Consider the following 21,369-nt stretch of genomic DNA (forward strand, 5'->3'; position numbering starts at 1 on the left):
CTCTGTTGACTTCTCTCATCAACAAGGCATTTCCATCCACAGAACTGCAGCTCACTGGATGTTTTTTGTTTTTGGCACCATTCTGAGTAACTTCTGAGACTGTTGTGTGTGAAAATCCCAGGAGATCAGCAGTTACAGAAATACTCAAACCAGCCCGTCTGGCACCAACAATCATCCATGCAATTGTCTAATCAGCCAATCATGTGGCAGCAGTACAGTGCATAAAATCAGGCAGATACGGGTCAGGAGCTTCAGTTAATGTTCATATCAACCATCAGAATGGGGGAAAAATGTGATCTCAATGATTTGGACCATGGCATGATTGTTAGTTCCAGACGGGCTGGTATAAGTATTTATGTAACTGCTGATCTCCTGGGATTTTCACACTCCAAAGTCTCTAGAGTTTACTCAGAATGGTGCCAAAAACAAAAAACCTCTTGTGAGCGGCAGTTCTGTGGATGGAAATGCCTTGTTGATGAGAAAGGTCAACAGAGAATGGCCAGACTGGTTTCGAACTGTCCACGGTAACTCAGATAACCGCTCTGCACAATTGTGGTGAGAAGAATATCATCTTGGCGCTGTTTTGGCGGCACGAGGGGGACCTACACAATATAAGCCAGGTTGTTTTAATGTTGTGGCTGATCGGTGTATATGTAGTAATTATACATTGTTGTTAAAATCCACAACAGACAATTAGGCAAAGAAATGTGTGATGCAGCAGTTTCATTTAGGTTCAAAGCATGTTTCACTTATTTGGACAACATGAAGTGGTGTAGTTCCAAAAATATACTGTGATAAACCCTTTTGCCTTTAGTTTCATGAAAAAAATATCGGAACAAAATTAACCAGTTATAACCGGTTTCCAGCATTTAAAAATAAATGTTTCACTCCGGAACTTTTTTCTACTAAAAAGTTAGTTCATTTTCGTTCATTGAACTGTTTTTAATGTCTGCGTAGTATGCAAAAATCAGTAAGCCAAATTATTAGGATGTTCCATTACTCAGTATTAGTGAAACAGTAGGTGGAAAAGACCTGAATAATGTGTGCTGTATCCACTGAGATTATGAAGTGTGCGACCAGTGGGCACGCTGCTTTTTGCCATGTGATTGATGGACATTCAAATTCAAAATGCTGAATTTAAAAAAGAACCAGCAGTCAGGTGGCTCTTTTCAAGTGTATGTGCTGTAGGTACCAAGAAAGTTGTTCCTCGTCATCAAATTTCTTAAATGATACAATTCCTGAGTAAAGTATTTTCAAGGCTGTTGTTAGTACATCATCGGTCCAAAAACATATGGATCAAAGGACAACAATGCCCATGTTCCCATATGTACAGTGACAAGAAAAAGTATGTGAACCCTTTGGAATTAGCTGGTTTTCTGTATTAATTGGACATTAAATGTGATCTCATCTTCATCAAAGTAACAAGTATAGGCAAACACAATGTGCTAACAACACACAAACAATTATAATCTTTCATGTCTTTATTGAACACATCCCATTAAACATTCACAGTCTTGTGGAGAAAGTAAGTGAACCCTTGGATTTAACTGGTCGATCCTCCTTTGGCAGCAGTAACGTCAACCAAGTGTTTCCGGTAGCTGCAGATTAGACCTGCACAACGTTCAGAAGGATTTTTGGACCATTCTTCCTTACAGAACTGCTTCAGCTCCATATACTTGGGATGTCTGGTGTGAACGGCTTTCTTGAGGTCATTCCACAGCATCTCTATTGTGTTAAGTTATGGGCTCTGACTGGGCCACTCCAAAAGTTGGACTTTCTTTTTTTAAGCCATTCTGTAGTGGATTTACTTCGATGTTTAGGGTCATTGTCCTGCTGCATCACCCAGTGTCTGCTGAGCTTCAGCTGACATTCACCCTGACATTATCCTGTAGGATATCTTAAAAAAAACTTGGGAATTAATTTTTCCCTCTATGATGGCAAGCGGTCCAGGCCCTAAAGCAGCAAAGCAGCCCCAAATCATGATGCACTTCACCATAGGGATGATGTTTTCATGTTGATATGCAGTGTCCTTTTTACGCCATACGTAGTGTTCTTCCCAAACAATTCAACCTTAGTTTCATCAGTCCACAAAACATTAGCATTGTGGAGTTTGAAGGTGGTCTTTGGCAAACTTCAGGCATGTAGCAATGATTTGTTGGAAAGCAGCGGCTTCCTTCATTGTGTCCTGCCATGGACACCATGCCTGTTTAATGTTTTCCATATAGTAGACTCATGAACAGAGATGTTAACCAGTTCCAATGATTCCTTCAAGTCTTTAGCTGTCACTCTATGGTTCTTTTTTACCCCACTGAGCATTCTGCGGTGTGCCCTTTGAGTCATCTTAGCTAGACGGCCACATCTAGGGAGAGTAGCCACAGTACTAAATCGTCTTAATTTATAGAAAATTTGTCTAACTGTGGACAGATGAATATCTAAGCTCTTCGAGATAACTTTGTAACCCTTTCCAGCTTGATCGTAGGTCTTCTGAGTTCTCTTTTTTTTTTTCTTTGCGACGCATGGTCCACATCAGCAGATGCTTCTTGTGAATAGCAAACTCAAAATGTGGTTTTATAAGTCAGAGTAGCTCTAACCCACACCTCCAATCTAGTTTCATTAATTGGATGCCAGGTTTGCCAACTCCTGACTCTTAGTAACTTTTGTTGACATCATTAGCCTAGGGGTTCATATACTTTTTTCAACCTTCACTGTGAATATTTGAATTATATATTCAGTATGTACAAGAACAATACAATAATTTGTGTGTTATTAGTTAAAACAGATTGTGTTTGTTCATTATTGTAACTTTGATGAAGATCAAAAAAGATTTCAAGACAAATTTATACATAAATGCAGGTAATTCCAAAGGGTTCACATACTTTTTTCTTGCGACTGTAGTATGCCCAGGAAGGTTGTACTACACACCTACAGTACATACCCTCAGAAACATACTTGATAATGGCTGAAGAGTAAGGACGAGTAAGGTTGCAAAGTTTGGGAATTCGCACACAGCTATTGAGTTTAAACGCAAACAAATTAGCTTACCAGACATATTCTCCTGTCTGAAAACTTACCAATGACTTTAAATCTAATATGCATATAACCCCAGCTGTTGTTTGGGAGCCATACTGCCGCTTTGCCCACGGTAACCTTGCCCAGCTTTGAGTTGTCACTCACAGTGATGCACTGGCACTGCAAGCCTCTGAATAGGGCAGACAAGAGGCCTAACTCACGCTGGCACATTGCCAAGTTGAAATGAAGTTGTAAAGAAGTCTCCGGCTAGCAGGAGTGGATCCTGAGCTCTTGGCAGGGGCTTCATTTTTCACTGTGAGTATATGCATATTGAAGTTTAAAGGGGATGTTTTAACTGCTATTCAGTAAGAGCAGTGAGTTCATGGGTCTCTTTGAGTCAAACAAATAAAGTAGAGCTTGTGTTTTTCTACTTCCAGAACATCATATTGAAAAAAATATATATATTTTTTTACTACTGTTCTTTTATGTTGTCCTTAAAGTGGTTGCAAGACACAATCAAAACAAAGTTCTGACAATGCACATTGTTTTATTTTCATTGAATAAGTCATTAGAATAATTAGGTATGCCTATAATTATTTAAATTTTATGGCTGGGAACCGATATGATGGCTAATGTTATAAATCTATACTGTTTTGTCTGTTTTAACACAACATTAACACTAAAGCATCTATCTGAAACTGTATTTATAAAATGAATAGTTCCAACTTCCTTCTGATTGGATGAGCTGTGTTTAAAGCCTTTTCTATGTTGTTTGGCAACCACATAGATAATGAATTATATTACTCGATGGAAGAATTGATTATTCCGATTATTATTAATGATAAATGGATCTGTTTATGGAACATTGGTGTTTTTTATCATATTGCTGTTGCCGGCATTTTATAAAACTAATGAGCCACTCGAGTCAATACATTACAGGGACTCTCGTGGCTTCAAAACACTAATTTACTAATGTGCAATACAGAGTTACTTAGATAACTGTTTAGTATTTATGAAAAATTGGGGGGGGGGGGATAAGATATGCCATTATCTGCTACCAACATTGGTCTCAACAGAAGGATGTAGATAATTTACAAATAAAGATAAGGGTGTCTAACAATAACCTCTATCATATTGAATTTCTTCAAAAGGGAGCACATTTCTAATATACATTAAACCCTGTAGATTCAATTTTCAGAGCCCTTTTAGAGAGAAATTAAATGCACACTTTTAAAACACTGACAAATATTCCCCAGTCCAAAGAACAGGAAGTAGGGGAATGGAAATCAAACAGCAGCTCTGCCATGTCAGTGGGAAATCTATTGTCTTTGATGAAAGCCAAACATATGAGCTATTTGGACAGGATTGTCTTGTCACTGTCCACACAAGATAGATGAAAGCACCTCTTAAGCTTCAGCTATTGTTCGAGCCAATGTTGATTAGCACAGTTTCTTTAAGCATTGATTTTCTTTTCTCTGGCTTTGGAAAACTGGATCAACAACACTTTCACTGAGTTATTATGAAGTGATACAAAATGCTGTAGCAGAACTTTTATGACAATAAAATATTATTGGGGGCTGTTCACACCAAATGCATAATTGCATTTGTGCGTTTTTAACCATTGTGCCACGTCTTTTTTTTTTTTTTTTGACACATGAATGCCTCGGTTTTTTTTAGACACTGTCAAGTTAAAAAGAACTTCATGCTTCAACATTTGCATTCATTTTGCAGCTTTTTTTTAGCACAAGAACATGTTCGGTCTCAGTGGCCCCTTAGGTGTGTATTGTGAGGCAGGCATTCCTGTTACAATTACTTGTACTTACTGTGCCCAGCTGCAACAAACCCCTTAAGTTAAGAAAGCCCTAGTTAGGGCTGTATTTTAAGGAGCTGTAGCAACCACTATGAACATCCTTGCGACCAGCTAGCAACTTACTACCAACCACTCAGAGCACTTTAGCAACCACGTAGCAACAAACTAAAAACCACCCACAACATCCTGGCATTGTGGCTGCAAGTTTTGCATGTGCAAACACCACTCGCATTTTAGAAAATGTAAAGATCTAGTTGAATCGTTATCATTGTGCAATAAGGTGATTGATTTTTAAAGAGAAACCTGAAAAAAAAAACTTAATGCATGTTGACGAACAAATAAAGTCTTTGTACAAAGCATGCGTGTTTTGGTTTTAAATGAGCACACACTGCAAATAATGTCTTCTGTTGGCTCTTTAGTAATTAAGTTGTGAATCTATTCAAGACCTGTTGCACTCATGCCATTGTCTCTGTGCAGGACAGTGTGATTGACAGCTCTCTTGCTGACACATGCGAGGTAAAGCAAGCCGATTGCCCACCAGGGGAGCAGGTTGTCACTCTGAGGTGACCCCATGGCGACAAGGCCAGGAGAGCAGTCAGACGGCTTGACAAGATGTTGCTGAGGCTTCAGACAGAACTGAGGGTCAGAAGAATAGAACAGTCCACTCTCACACTTACTTCACAGGTAATGATCTGTCAGTTCATTTTTTTTTATTTTTTTATGTCAGAATACTTTCTACCATCCCAGTTTATTATTCATTGACAACAATATAAGTAAGCCATTCATGAGTTTGGGGCGTGACTACTTAAACTAGCTGTTCAGCCAGGGGAATATGAACATCCATAGCAGACGTGTACAGAGGAAAAGAAATTTAGCTTCATCTACAGATGTTAAAGCAAAAATTCGAAGACTTGCTAAATGACAAAGAATGGAGTAATACAAAAGTGAGCACTGGCGTCGCATTTACAAGGTGGAGGACACACACACACACACTCAATGATGAGATCACTCTGGCAAATGGGAGCGCAAATAACGAGATCAGCGCGCAAGTCGCTAACACACCGCCACCTCCCCAGTCAACAACAGCGATCTCGCCTAGGGCGCCAAAGTTGTCAGAAATGGTGCTGTCATTACCCTTACTAGTTACAAGAAGAACCATCATACCTCATGTGCTGGATCCCCCACTCACCCACCTGCTGTTCAGTCTGGCAATGTTATCGGATGACCCGATTCCTCTGCCATGCTTTCTGTCTGGTGTGTATATGTTATAGTGGTCTTGTTCATTACAACGTGAAAGGTTTATCACCTTTTATTTAGTATGGCCTGTTTGTTCATAGGGAATCAGAGAGTGAAAAGGCATGATGAATCTAAGGGGTGTTGGCTAAGGTTGTTTGAAAAAATACTTTATTTTTGTAGTTCCGTTTGGTGCCACTAGTAGTGCAGAAATTACACACTTCACCCCTTAAGGCTCAAGAGACTTAAATCAGTTTAATTACTGACTGGTTCTTCATATAATAATGTGTAGTTAGATACACTTTCGAAACTGAGTTTTGTCATGATCAATGTTACTTTAATGAAAACAAATCCATTATAGCTGCTTTCCAATTGCATACTTCAGCACTATTCTACGTCATTTTGTAGTGTGAGTAGTGTGTTCACACTGAAAATGGAACGAAAATGTACCTTAAATACCCAGATGATGTACTACTTTAACCGAAAGGGTGAAATGTTGGGGAGTACTTGCACTCAGCAGTCACGGCTTGCCCTGTGTAGCGGAAGGGGCGGAGTTACCTGGTGGAAACTAGCGAAAAAAAAAAAAAAGAGCCCCTTGCAAATGTGAGTTCAATTATTTATCATCACCCCACGCTGTGTGAACATGCAAGTTATTTAAAGTCGCACTGAAGTGCCTTGATGAGCGCTGTTCGATTTGCTGTTTTGACGTATTTCCTACTGAAACAGGAATTGGTGGCTGCTCATTGCTGCTCATGTCAGAGTCGCTTACCAGGAAAACTTGAGAAGCAATCTCAATACCGGCCCGCTTTTCAAAAGTTGAGAACCCAATTATCTAACTGGCAACATTACTACATGACCAGCCCACAATGCACAAGGCACATCACGGTCTTTGCTTACGATGAGGCAGGAGCCGTTGTGCCAGTACAGATGAATGAGAAACAAGCAAGTAAAAAAACAATATATCCTTGTTTTTAATCACAATACAATTAAGCATAACGAATTAAGAACACTTGAACTGTACTTCCCAAGAAATCTCTGGCCGCACAAAAAATCAAAATAAACTCCAGCCACTTGTCCTCGCAACGCAAACGTGAATTCTCCAAAATTCCTCCTCCTTAGAAGTTTAAAAATTCAAGCCAACTGGCACGCAACCAGGGTTGTTTGGGGATAGAGAAGAGGGTTTGGGGAGGGGAGCAACATAAAATACACCTTATCACAATGTTATTTGCTAATTGTTGCGATCGTTTCATGTGAATGACAGAAGGCTGGACATGAGGGGATGAAACTCATCTGGCTACTGGTCAACCTTATTGCCCAACCCCCATACGTCGATACGTACGTCAGCAGAGAAGAGAAGTTGTTGCAAGTGGGGGGAGGGGGGCAAATTATTATTTTTTGATTAAAGATTAAGAGGGTAAACCATAAAAATACAAATAAATTACGTGCACGGATAAATAGTTTATAATAAGAACAGCAACATCCAATAAGAAAATAAGAATAGTACATTTTGAATTTATGGTGACTTAGGTGAAAAGTGTTAGATTTAGGTTGGCTAGCTAGCCATGCTCACAGCAACACATTGCATGTGTTTGAAACGTCACTTCCTTCAGCTGAAAGATGGCAAATGCTTTCGTGTAGTATCATTTGAGATGATATTACACTTTGAATATTCATACACTAGATGGCATAGAGCTAATAGTGCGTCATTTAAGACAGCTACCAAAAAAAGATACCAAAAAAATAGCATTGTTTTTGTCTAGTATTTTTGTTAAATATATAGCTGCGACCAATCATCAATTATCTTTAGTTCTCTTCTTCAAGTTCTAAAAAAATCGTTAAGTAGAGTTGTAAACAGAATCTTTAAATTCTCTGATTTCCCATCCCAATTCCTCACTTTCCCTCCCTCTGATTCCTTGTTTTGGTTTCTCTGTATCATCCAACTTCTTCCCAAGGCAAGGTTCCTTGCCTGTGTAACACTCCTCCATGTTTTATTACCTGTTAATAGGTTCTTCTAGCAGACATCAAAAGTGTTTTAATATCCTGATAAAGAGGGAGGATAAAGCTAAAATAATTTTTATAAAAACTAGGTCATTTCATCATAACAGTCTTTTTCTCTTGAATATATTATTCTTCATTGTATGAAAATTCAATGTGGTGTGTTTGATGGATAATTAGGTGGTCTCTGTGATGCATCGATAGATGGACCTGATACACACTCATACACACATAGACTAACTGGTACAACTTCAGATCCAACCTATTTTTAATAAAACAGAATTTTTTTCTTATATTGATGGTGTTGCAAGAGATATACACTGACATTTCTACACCAGCTTACTTAATCCTCTAGTATAATACAATAACTTTCATTTTGATATTAGTATCCATTTGATGTTTGATCAGTATTCTGCTCTGTTGAGATCATCTGTCTTATTCTCATTAGGGCAGACATCAAGTGGCTTCTCAACTCTCTGACAGGCAGAAAAAGGAGGTGGAGAAGAAGGTTGCAGGCTATTTAGAGGGCCTTCGTGTCACAAACACCTCCACAATCACATCCAGGGGCTTTTTGCCATGTCTTCAGGATTCACAACCTGCGAAGACATCTCACAGGTTCCAGACAAGGGAATCTGGCCTGCCTGTGACAGCTGGGAAGCTCCAGGCATCGTGGGTTTTGGGCGAGTTGAGGGAAAGAGAAGCCGTACTGCAATGGCAGCTGAAGCGATTAAGGGAATATATGAGGGTGGAGGTACAGAGACTGGCCAGCACAATGGAGGGGGTGGTACTCATCCCACCAATTAAGAAATAACCACATTTTGAGTCATTACATACACAGAGATCTAAACATACAGCTGGACTGACTGGATTTCAAGTGCCTGAACAAGTTGGACTTTTATGGCATACCTTAAAATTCTCGCTGAGTTTTGGTTTGTAGTTTTGTTTTGTTTTTGAATGCTTTGCCACCCATTTCTACAGTATGAATTTATAAACAGTATGTGTCTAATTTAATGTAAATGCCTATGTTTGAAAATAAAGAAACTTGTGGTATTCAAGGCCTTGTCCTCAAAACTTTTATACACAGAATGAAAAAGACTAGTTTGAGCACTGGGACGCATGAAACCTCACTTTGAAAAATAACTTAAATGACTGTTACTCAAACAAATAGGTTGACCTTTGTACTTGTATGACATTTTAAAATATTTTTTTAACGCCTGCCTTTTCTTGAGAGAAAAATAGCGAGCAGTTTCTAAAGTAGGTCAGTCTTTCAGTTGTTTTGTAAACCTGTAAAAGTTAGGATCGAAGTTAGAAAAATCAAACCCCAATAATTATTAACTACCTACACTCCTCAGAGATCCAAACCCAATTTTAACTCTGCAGCTTGTTCAGAACTTGAGAGGATTTCACTTTTCAAGGCCGAGTATGTTACTACCAGCTAACACTATTATGGTCTCAATTACATTTGGAAAGCTGTAAACAAGCTAGGTGTTCAAGATAACATGAGCTGCTGGGTGATCTGAAGAAGCTTGTACAGATGGCAGTATGTAGTAGCTGATTAAGAAAGTCATTTCCAACACCAATTTTCATTAGGATTATAGGCAGAAATCCTGATCTAGAAGCTGTACAGAGCATGACGAGTTGTCTAAAAGGATTTTCCCTCTATTACCTTCGGCCTCCTAATCTAAGCCAGAATTGCTGTTTACAAATTAAGGAATTCACCAACACACAGACTAGGCGGATCCATTTCCCTGAGGTTTGGTGCGCGTTTTAAATGAACTAATGCTCATCTAGATGGAATTTAAGGTTATGTTTATGCTCTTCTCAAAGTCAAGAGCCTGGTGTGGGTGGCCACAAGTTTCTGAGTACCTGGAGCACTTTGATGAATGTTTCAATAATTAGACCTCTTGCACACATCTCGTATATGCAGCATCTAAGTGATGCATATTGATTTGAGCACCCTGATTAACATGTTGCAGTACCACGTGGAAGCAGATGGATGCTGCATAGCAGTAGCAGCAACCTGGTCTCATAAAATCACATTACTATACATTTTTGCAAAATGATTTGTAACAACTCGTAACATAATAACCAAGCATAATGTAATAATGCACATTATGTTACAATTTAAATTTAAAGGTGCAGTATGTAAGATTCAGAAACCCTTGTTATTAATGACACCTGTGGCCGTTAAGTGAACTGCAGCCAGCTACCTGTTGCTCATGCTCGCGCTCGCGCTCGTGCACACACTCCATAGGGACGCGAGCGAGCATCAGCCAAAACAATGACGTAACGTACAAAGAGACTGAACGTGATCTACCGGCATCATGCTGACAGATGAGGTAGCATAATTCAAATTACACCGTTATGATTGTTTTACTACAAACTTTGAGACTAAACTAAAACTACTTATCAGCTAACATAGCATACTGATACACACATACAGCTACATGCTACCGAACTATACCAGACAGTTTACTGTTGCACTGCACTGTTATGTTGCACTATTGCACTGTATGTTTTGTATGTCATATGTTGTACTATGATAAAAAAAAACAAGCGTATGTGCTTAAATTTATCCTGTATGCGTGACTTTTAGTATAAAGAGAAGATCGTTAAAATTATTTGAAAGTTACGAAGCAAGGTAGCTTGCAATTCATCAGCGTTAGCAGGCAAGATTAAGTTAACTAAAATTACACAGATCAATCCTTATGGCACTATATTTCACATGCTTTGCAGTTATGTAAGCTTACCTGTCCAATAAAAAGAACGCCAATTCCAGGTTGGTTTTGATCCCCAAAACCGAACTAAGGTCCTTCCAGGAATCAAATGCCCTGCCAGTGTTCACTCTAGTTTTCGCTGGACCACGATCACATTCCCACTTAGCCAGACAGGATTCAGAATATAAATGTTTTTTTTTTGTTTTTGTTTTTTTTGGCTTACTCTGAGTTTGTGTAGGAGTCAGTGTTGTGCTGGGAGCCGGACATTTGCTAGATTCCATCTTTAAGATAATGTTACCTAGTGTTGCAGTTTGTTGTCGCTGTTGAAGAGCGGAAGAGAAGCGCTGAGGCAAGGCTCTCGGATTTTCCCGGCAAAACCGACCTGCTCCCTTTACATGAAAATCAGTCTACAGGCTTTAATAGGCAACCTAGGAAGTCCGGGAAGGGCTCATTTTTTAAGTTGTGTTACAAGCCGTTCACACATTGACAAAAAAAGGCGAATATTACATGAACATTTTTACATATTGTACCTTTAATACATTTAAAATGTTTCTCAAAACATAATAAAATTGTGAGCACAAAATGTAATATGTTATTACATTATGAGAAATGTATTACACTGGCGGCCAAAACTTTGGAATTATGTACAGATTTTGCTCTTATGGAAAGACATTGGTACTTTTATTCACCAAAGTGGCATTCAACTGATCACAATGTATAGTCAGGACATAAATTACGTGAAAAATTACTATTACAATTTGAAAAAAATGAAAAACTACTTCAAAGAGTTCCATGTGCAGCAATGACAGCTTTGGAGATCCGCAAAGCTGTCATTGCTGCACATGGAACTCTTTGAAGTAGCTTTTCATTTTTTTCAAATTGTAATAGTAATTTTTTGTAACGTCTGTGTAAGATCAGTGTTGGCTAATTACACTTTGTTTAAAAAAAACCCTTTTAGCCTTTTGACATTTGCATATAAATTACTGACCTGGCCTCCGCGTTTACATTTATATGGGTGCTAAATTGCAGATGGTCTTTATCACTATCAAAAGGATGCTAAAACAGGTCGCCTCTGGAGTGTCTCCATCAAGCTTCAAACACATTCCACAGAAAGGGGGGTGACCCCCGTGCCAGGCACCAGAGCAGTTGTCTGTCTCCACCAATTCCAATACACGTCACACACACACCTAAAGACATTTTCTCTATTTAGGCCATAGTAAGCAGTTATAAATGTATCTGCTATGTGCATGTGTTGTATGTATATTCCCCTATTATATTAACTTAGTTAAAACCCTTTACTTGTATTAGTTAGACGTTAAATGCCTATATTCAAGTGTATGAGTGTATCTCTGCTTTAATATCATCTGGAGGTTACCTTCTTGGTATCAAAATGATCTTCTCTTTATTTCTCACACAATAATGTACACCATGTGATCGTGAAATGCATCGAACAATTCTTACTATGTTTTGAATTAAAAGCTGCACTAGCAGTCCAGATCAGCAATAAAATGCGAATGGGCCATAAACGGAGACAAAGGATGTCTCTCCCACTCAAAATGCATGCCTCTGATTGGCCACTCCACCCATAAAATGGGTGCTGCAATGAACTATTAAAACTCCAGAACGCAGACTAATCATCGCTCAAAACTCTTCTTCTTGAGACCAACACACTCCAAAACTCTCCTCTTGAGTTTAACCTTCTGGCAGTGTTTACCTTCAAGTAACTTTGTGGATTTGCTGTGGACTTCTTCAACTCACTCCTAAAGAAATCATCGAGAACCTCGTCTACCGCATCAAGACTCTTATTCAGCAACAAACCAATGCAAGTAACCATTTACAACTGATTAGATGCGCGTTTAAGTTTGAACCCCTTTTAAGGTGAATTGTGCCTCTGATGATTCTCATTTAGGTTGTGGTTAATTGATGTGAAATACTGCTATTCTTTGCTCTTCTCTCTCCTTTCCTTACTTTCCTTCATTCTATATATGTATGTTTTGCTTAGTTTGTTTGTATGTTAGTTATAGTTTCATTTATTAAATCCCTTATATTCACAATTGATTGTCTCTGTGTTCCGCTCACAATTCAAAGTCACTGAATGTTGCTCCTTGCTACATGCTAAACTACTGCTAGCACTGTATAAGTAGGAAGGCTATTGTTCCTTGGCCAGGAAAGTAATCTTCCTAGAGTTGATAAATAATTATATTGTCTGCTCGGTGGACGGACAGATCAAGTAATTGTAATATCGATTCTGCTACAGTTAATTCTAAGATCTAATCTAAATATTTATTATTAATTATAACCAGTTATAATTAATTATAAATAATTCCCTTTTTAAGCTAATTTGCTACATTTTACTATGGCAAGTGCTTCCTGTAGCACTTGACATAGATGTGGCTGTCTTGTCGGGCACTTCTCACACACCTTACAGTCTAGCTGATCCCACAAAAGCTCAATGGGGTTAAGATCCGTAACACTCTTTTCCAATGATCAGTTGTCCAGTGTCTGTGTTTCTTTGCCCACTCTAACCTTTTCTTTTTGTTTTTCTGTTTCAAAAGTGGCTTTTTCTTTGCAATTCTTCCCATAAGGCCTGCACCCCTGAGTCTTCTCTTTACTGTTGTACATGAAACTGGTGTTGAGCGGGTAGAATTCAATGAAGCTGTCAGCTGAGGACATGTGAGGAATTTATTTCTCAAACTAGAGACTCTGATGTACTTATCTTCTTGTTTAGTTGTACATCTGGCCTTCCACATCTCTTTCTGTCCTTGTTAGAGCCAGTTGTCCTTTGTCTTTGAAGACTGTAGTGTACACCTTTGTATGAAATCTTCCTTCAATCCTCAAAACAATGATTGACTGATGAGTTTCTAGAGAAAGCTGTTTCTTTTTTGCCATTTTTTACCTAATATTGACCTTAAGACATGGCAGTCTATTGCATACTGTTGCAACTCAAAAACAAACACAAAGACAATGTTAAGCTTCATTCAATGAACCAAATAGCTTTCAACTGTGTTTGATATAATGTCAAGTGATTTTCTAGTACCAAATTAGCAATTTAGCATGATTACTCAAGGATAAGGTGTTGGAGTGATGGCTGCTGGAAATGGGGCCTGTCTAGATTTGGTCAAAAAATACTTTTTTCAAATAGTGATGGTGCTGTTTTTTTTACATCTGTAATGTCCTGACTATACTTTGTGATCAGTTGAATGCCACTTTGGTGAATTAAAGTACCAATTTCCTTCTGAAACAGCTAAATCTGTACATTATTCCAAACTTTTGGCCGCCAGTGTACATTATGAACTCACCGAAACATTTTAATGAAAAATGTATTTAGTCATTATTGTACAAATTATCAAAACACAACATTAGTATCCTTTTAAGGCATAAAAAAACAGTTGTATTCCTTTACAGTAGTAGTTTTTCTTTTTATATATATATATATATATATATATAAATCTAAATCCAGTCAAACTACCTATGAAATACACTACATTTAAATATTAAATATTTAATATTATTATACATTACTACTAATATATACACTAAAATAAACTACTAATAATTATAATAATAATCATAAACTATGTTTATTTTTGAGCTAAATGCACTTCAGTTTAAAGAGGATATTAAATATTTTTAATTTGATATCTAAAGGTATACATTTTTACATAATTGTTTTTGTCAAAGTAGGCTATACTTTGTACTCAGAATTGTTAACTTACACTATTTGTCATTTATCAATATATTATATGATTTTATATAACAGTATAGTACATATTGAATCAGTATATATATATATATATATATTGATTTTATTAAATTTCAGCACACATTTACGAAATATGTTAGAGCTGGGGTCTTCAACCTTTTTCAGGCGAAGGACCCTTTAATGGGTAGAGAGATGGAGCAGGGACCCACTGTTACATATTGTACATACAGTACTTTATGATGTTTACAGTGCAAATATGAGGAAGGATTACTTCTAAAGGAAGATTTGAGGGACTTCAACATGTTGAGGGACTTTTAACTAAAAATACATACTCCTCTCTCATGCTTTTCCTTTTTAAAACCAGTAACTTTTAATAATAATAATAAAAAACAAACAGTTCAAAGTCACTCAAAATGATGGAGTAGGTCACAAGATTATTATTATTTTTCTTTTTATGAAAATGTTTATGGTGAGTTCATAATGTAGCCTGATACATTTCCTTTAATGTAAAAACCTATAGATTTGGCAAATATGTTGTACTGTGTGTATATATATATATATATATATATATATATATATATAGTATATGTGTGTTTTGTGCTCATCACTTTATTATGTTGAGAGAAAATTATTATATTATAAACATTACGTTTCACTTATAAATTATGTGCATTAATTACATTACTGTGTTATGACAGTGAGTTCATAATGTAACTAATTTCTTATAAGCTATTACAATATGCAAAAACATTATTATATAATGTGCTCACAATTTTATTAAGTTTTAAAAAAAACATTTACATTAGTAACATTTAATCCATTTAAAATATTAAATTATGTGCATTTATTACATTATGATTTGTTATTAAGTTATGAGTTGCTAAATTTTTTTGTACATGCTCGTTGTACTTATCACTGCAGTGACCTGGTGAAATAAATATTAGAGACACTACAACAACACTTGACGTTTATTCACTTTCACACAAATAACAAGTAAATTGACAGATTTTTCATAATCACTTTTCGCCCTGTTGCTCACACAATGCTATCTTATGACATCAAAACACTTTCAATATAGTGCATGATTTGTAAGGCCTTAATGATTGCATTCCTTAACCAACTCCATTTACAAGGTTATTCAAGCATTAACAAGGCATGCACTAACTCAACTGAGAACGTTGCACTTGCAAAGCGAAGGATCAGCGTACGAATCTAGAAGAGCACGCGAGACGACATGCGAGCCAGAAGAGTCATAGAAGCACCACAGAATTATGTGGTTGCATCAGCAATTGCATTTCCAGTTCACATTTGCTTTTATGACACTATTGGCTACACTCTAAAAAAGATGGTTCTTTAAAGATTCTTTATTGGCCTTAATAGTTTTATTTAGAACCATATCTTCCTGAAGATCCCTTTTGTGCTGAAATGGTTCTTTGCATTGGGCATTAGGGGTTCTTTATTCCCGCCCTTTTGGTTTTTGAATATAACTCTCATTAAATTCTTTCAAAGCCATCTCATCATTGGTTCACTCACAGCACTGGAGTCCTGGCAGCTCAACCGACAGCTACACAGACTGTCACCAAAGGTAAACTTGATATATATATTTTTAAATATGTCACTGAAACATTTTAACCATTAGTAGTTTTAGCAAGAATGTTTTCAGAAACAAAACATTTTAATAAAATAAATAACATAAAAACTGTCAAATTTACAGTTTATTGTAAATGTGTTGTTTGGGAGCAAAAAAAAAAAAAAAAATGTAAGTGGTTGGCCAAATTTGAAGTCATGATTTACACCACTTTTGTTACCACTATGGCGGAACTTTCCACAAGCTGAAATTTTAAGCATTTGCATGACTTATTGCGTGAAATTGTTTTAGTCCTCTACGCATTCAATAATTATAAGTAATTTTACTCAGAGCTTATAAGCCTTTAGATCTAGAAATGTATCCCTACATAGTCCAAATAAAAACCTGCATCCATCCAGATAGCAAAATTTTCTTGGCACGGAACTGGCTGCATTCCGCCCGCGAGTTTGGCCCAAAAGCCATTTACCTAATGTAAGCCGTATCCACCCCAGAAAGAGGCCAAAACTCAGCCATACTTATCCTGTCCCCTCCAGCATGCAGCCATAATTGGACCACTACTGTGCCATAATCCCCAGACATCAGCCAGAAAACAGACAAATAATTTGCCGCTGCAGCACCAGCACTCGACCACATCTTATCATGTACATTCCCAGAATGCAGCTGTAACTGAACCACAGTTATGCCAAAATCCTCAGATGTCAACCAGATAACCGCCTTAACATTACCAAGCCCCATATGTAATGTAATATTTTCATATTTTGTCAAATAAGTGGCAAAAAATCATAGGTGTAGATTTGTAAAAAACTTTATTGAGGTTTTTTCAAGATAAAAACACTCAGATGTCATACAGTTGCCAACATAATTGCAACCCTCATGGAAAAAAATACACATACTCAAATCTTTATATAAGTGTGAAAATATGTAAAGGATAAAAAAAGCTGCAGAAAGACAATATAACAAAAGCAAGCAATAAATGTTAAAATTGTTCAACATTAACAAATAAAACAATATCTAAAGAAAATAGTAAAATATGTAATGGATACATTAAAATTACAAAAGCAAGCAATAAACATACAAATGGTGAACAATCAATTAAGACTAGAACTGAAACAAAAAATAAATGTAAAAATTATAAATAAAGAGTTTGGAAAAAAGAAATGTTTAACTGAACTGTTAAAAATAAAAGAAACAAGTTAGTAAGCTATCATTCAAAATGACTGTTTTGATATTAGAGTTTTCCCATATATGCTCACATGCTGTTTATTGTAGAGTGCTTGTCTTTGGTCTCCTTGTTTACATTTACATTTTCATTTAGCAGACACTTTAATCCAAAGAGACTTACAAATTAAGAATACAGTAAAAGTGATTCATCCTAATGAGGCAATAACATGAGAAGTGCTGCAATACAAAGTTTCAAATTGCTCAGAGAAGTAGAAGTAGGGAGGAAGGAGAGACAGAGTATTATTTATTTATTTTTAGTTTTTTGGAAGAAGCAAGACAGTGCATTAATAGGATTGGGTCAAGTGCTCATAAAATAGATAAGTCTTCAGATGTTTCTTGAAAGTAGCTAGAGAATCAGCTGCCTCGAGTGGAGTTTGGAAAGTCTTTCCACCAGCGTGGAACAGTGGAAGACAAAATCAGAAAAAGTGATTTTGTGCCTCTGAGATGGCACCACTTTGGATTTCTTCTAACAGCCTAGGAGAAGAGCATACAATATTAGTGAAAATACAGATACATTTAATTGTAGAGCAGATGAAATCTAACTCTGAATAAAGAAGGTCTTTAGCACATTCCAAGGACTGGTCATCCATCATAACACAAGACTAGAATTTGTTATTTGAACAAGCTCATGTCAAGAAGGTTCTTAATTTAAGGTTAATTCCAGAAATATTTACAAGTGCACTTACCAATCACACCCCTCTTAAGATCCAGGCTTCTTCCTATTCACAAATTTTTGCAAACCTTTTTGTATGGTCTGCTTCATTATTCTCCAGGCTGTGTCCTTTATGCCAAGGCTACTTAACGACCCTACTCCAAGTACCTGAAGTTTTGTAAAGACCTGCAGTCAATATTAAGCCAACAATACTAGCGCACGCCTACCACTAGCACAAAACATGTCAGATTTGATAATCAATCAAAAATTCAAAAGGAAATCACCCACCATCTTGTTTCTGAACTGGATCAAAGCGAAGTGCTCAATGGAAAGACGCTTTGCTCCAAACGATTAACAGCTGTGATATCTGTAATGCTATTTGACTGCTGATCTTCCACTACTCGTTTGGTTCCTCCTTTGCTCCATCATTATTTCCAGTTTTGCTATCTCATGAGCAGTGCCGAAACATTTAATACAGTAATAAGGTTAATTTATCACTGTTTCTGGTATATGAGTTATTCTGAACATATGATGGCAAATGAATGAATGTTATGAAAATAGCAAAACAATCTTACATCTTGAGAATGGATCACAGCATCAGGTCTTAGCAGGAACTCAGCTCACAACAGAACTTGGTTGCCTCATGGATGGTGTTGAAGTTGCATCTGGAGACATATGAGCTGTTGTGTTGTGATTCGTCAAACACCAAAGGAGCACCAAAAGAGCGCTTCTTTTGAATGCTTGTGTTATTTGAGGGAGTTGAGGTAACACTTTTGTGGAATGCAGGCCTCCCATCACACTCATAATTATAGAGCAAGTGCCAGCTTCGTCTTTGGGAAGGTAAACACACAAAACAAGTTATTCCGAATTCGAACAATGAATTCATCTTTGCCTCAGACTGAAGATCAGTCTGCAGCTCTGTCAGAGGCAGCTTCTGTTGTAATTCGCTATAACAGTCTGTGAATGACAGAACTGAAATATCAAATACATACATGCTTTGATTTAAAAAAATTTTTTTTTTTAATGTTTATTGTTACGATTAACATTGGTTTAATAAGTCACTTGATTATGAAAAGTATATTTATATGTACTTTACTGGCGTTTATAAGTACACATGACTTTTGTAACAAGTCCAACTGTCTTGAGGTCACTCCAAAGTCTTTGTTGACCTCAGAATTGCTTCACTTTTATATGGAGGCCAGGAGCACACACCATCCTTCACCCAAACACCAGGTTCATAGTTTCTGCTAACAACCTGCAAATACTTTTTAATATTTCAAATGGAGAAGGGTGAACACCACACGTGTCCTTCACATTGACTCTGCCCATGAGCCCCAGTCTAAGTACTTAAAACATGGTCTGTCAACATAAATATAAAAAAACTACTAACATGCAGTCTTTTCTGAAAAATATCAGTACAAGAGTTGCCAGATTATAAAATAAAGAAACACTGATTTTAAACTGACCACCATATCTTAAGTTCCATTCTCTTTTTATGAAGGACTACATCACCATTAATAATGCTTGAGTTAAAAGACATAATCAGATATATACTTTCAAGTGACAAAAGCATTCAGACATGTATAGCATAATCTTATCTAGTGCTGGGAAAGCCCCTTTGTTGTAAATGGTTAGTATTTAGTATTTCAATGTTCTGTTCATCTTCAAGCAGAGATCAGTTTCGTCTTTAAAGAAAAAGAAAAAAACACACACATTATAAAAATAGCATCCAGCCAAAATACAAACAAACAACGTGATGGTCATTCTGACCGATTATCAGTTTCTATGACGCCGGTCACATATCGTATTTGCCGGCGTACGGAGGTAAATCGTGGATAAAATATATTTAAATGTCTGCGAAGGTCAAATTTGGCAATATTTGTGCTGACCTCAGACCTGTATACACCTTTCCTGGGACTTGGCATGGATCAAAAGCATTTTTTGAGGTTTTTCTTGATATCGTTTTATGGGGGGTTTTCCATTTACTGCCACTGGTTCCTCCCGCTGATGGTCACAAATATGGCAGCTGCGGGGAAAAAGTGATGTCACTGAAATAGGTCAGTATCAAAATACATAACGACCCAACATGTATGTCTATGTGACCCAATTTGGGTTGTGACCACTGATATATATATATATATATATATATATATTATGTATACATAACTCTTTATCAAACAGTATCCATCTCTAACAAACTTCATCGGCGAACAGATCAGCTGAATGTAAACAAGTTCATTGAAACTGAAGTAAGATACAAACAGACATTTTCAGACTTGTTTACTGTGAACATCGAAGTGTATGTACAGAGTTACTTGTTTTATGTTTTCATTAAAAAAAAAGTGCCTTTTTCTCACGGTCACTTGAGTAAGAGCGCACGCTCTCTCTATCACACGAGCAGCGGACGCACAGAGAGTAAGGGTGACACGCAAAGCAAAGTTAGCTCAAATTAAACTGATACACTAGATTTAAATGGCAAACGAACACGTAATTTATGACATGTATCCATGTATGACTACAGCAAGCACTTCAATATGAAAACAGGCAAATCCCGGGCATGTTAGGCTAATTAAAAATCCCAGTTTTACTTTTTTAAGGACCCTCCGAGGCAAACGGACATGTTGTTACCCCAAAACAAGCAAATATTACATCTTTTCACACTTACATAACAACTTGTGGATTGTTTTGCTGCTTCCTTTGGTAACTATTGTGTTGCACTGATAGAGTGAACAATGGGGCAGGTGAATGCTCTGACTTTGCAGTCCATGTATATCTTCTCCCTTGTAACGAATATTATCGATAACAGTTAATTAAACATTAAACATGATTGTCACTAGAGGGCAAAATGCAACTGTCGTATCCACAGGTCGGAGATGATGAAATGGGGGTGTTTTCGCCTGTCAGTCATTGACACTCTATGAGAGGTTGGGCATACTAAAATGGCCACTCGAACACTTCCAGTGGCTTCACCTCCTGCTGGCAGTTTAACGTTACGTCAGCGATCCAGTTCTATTTATATATCAGTGGTCGTAACCCATAGTTTAAGAAACACTGATCTAAAGAAACTTACTTCATGCTTCAATGAAAAATGTGCATTCTTTGTTTTGTAAACCGTCTAATAGCACTATGATAAAGGGCATTAGGCCATCCTATCAAAATTAATTACAGTGTTTGTAAACTTGTACTTAAACAAATGGATGAACAACATGCATAAATTGAGATATACAAAAAAACAACTCACCTTATGTAAGCTCCGTTCTGATCTCCACTGAGTCCTTTTGTTTGTAGTATGTGTATGGCAAGTCATTTTGACATTTATTCCTTAAAACTTACTAGCATCTATTTTTATGTTACTAGTACTTAATTTTTAGTGACTAGTAATTATTCCATTAAATACTAGTACTTACTCATTAGTTACTAGTACTTATTCAAAAAGTATTA

At 36.9% G+C, this 21,369-nt stretch overlaps 1 pseudogene; it reads left to right on the plus strand.

The window, feature by feature from the left end:
• Positions 1 to 8,998, plus strand: part of LOC127454940 (uncharacterized) — a 26,084-nt pseudogene extending 17,086 nt beyond the window's left edge.
• The last annotated feature ends 12,371 nt before the right edge of the window (positions 8,999 to 21,369 follow it).

The sequence above is a fragment of the Myxocyprinus asiaticus genome, chromosome 17 (genome assembly GCF_019703515.2).
Source record: "Myxocyprinus asiaticus isolate MX2 ecotype Aquarium Trade chromosome 17, UBuf_Myxa_2, whole genome shotgun sequence".
NCBI classification, from domain to species: domain Eukaryota; kingdom Metazoa; phylum Chordata; class Actinopteri; order Cypriniformes; family Catostomidae; genus Myxocyprinus; species Myxocyprinus asiaticus.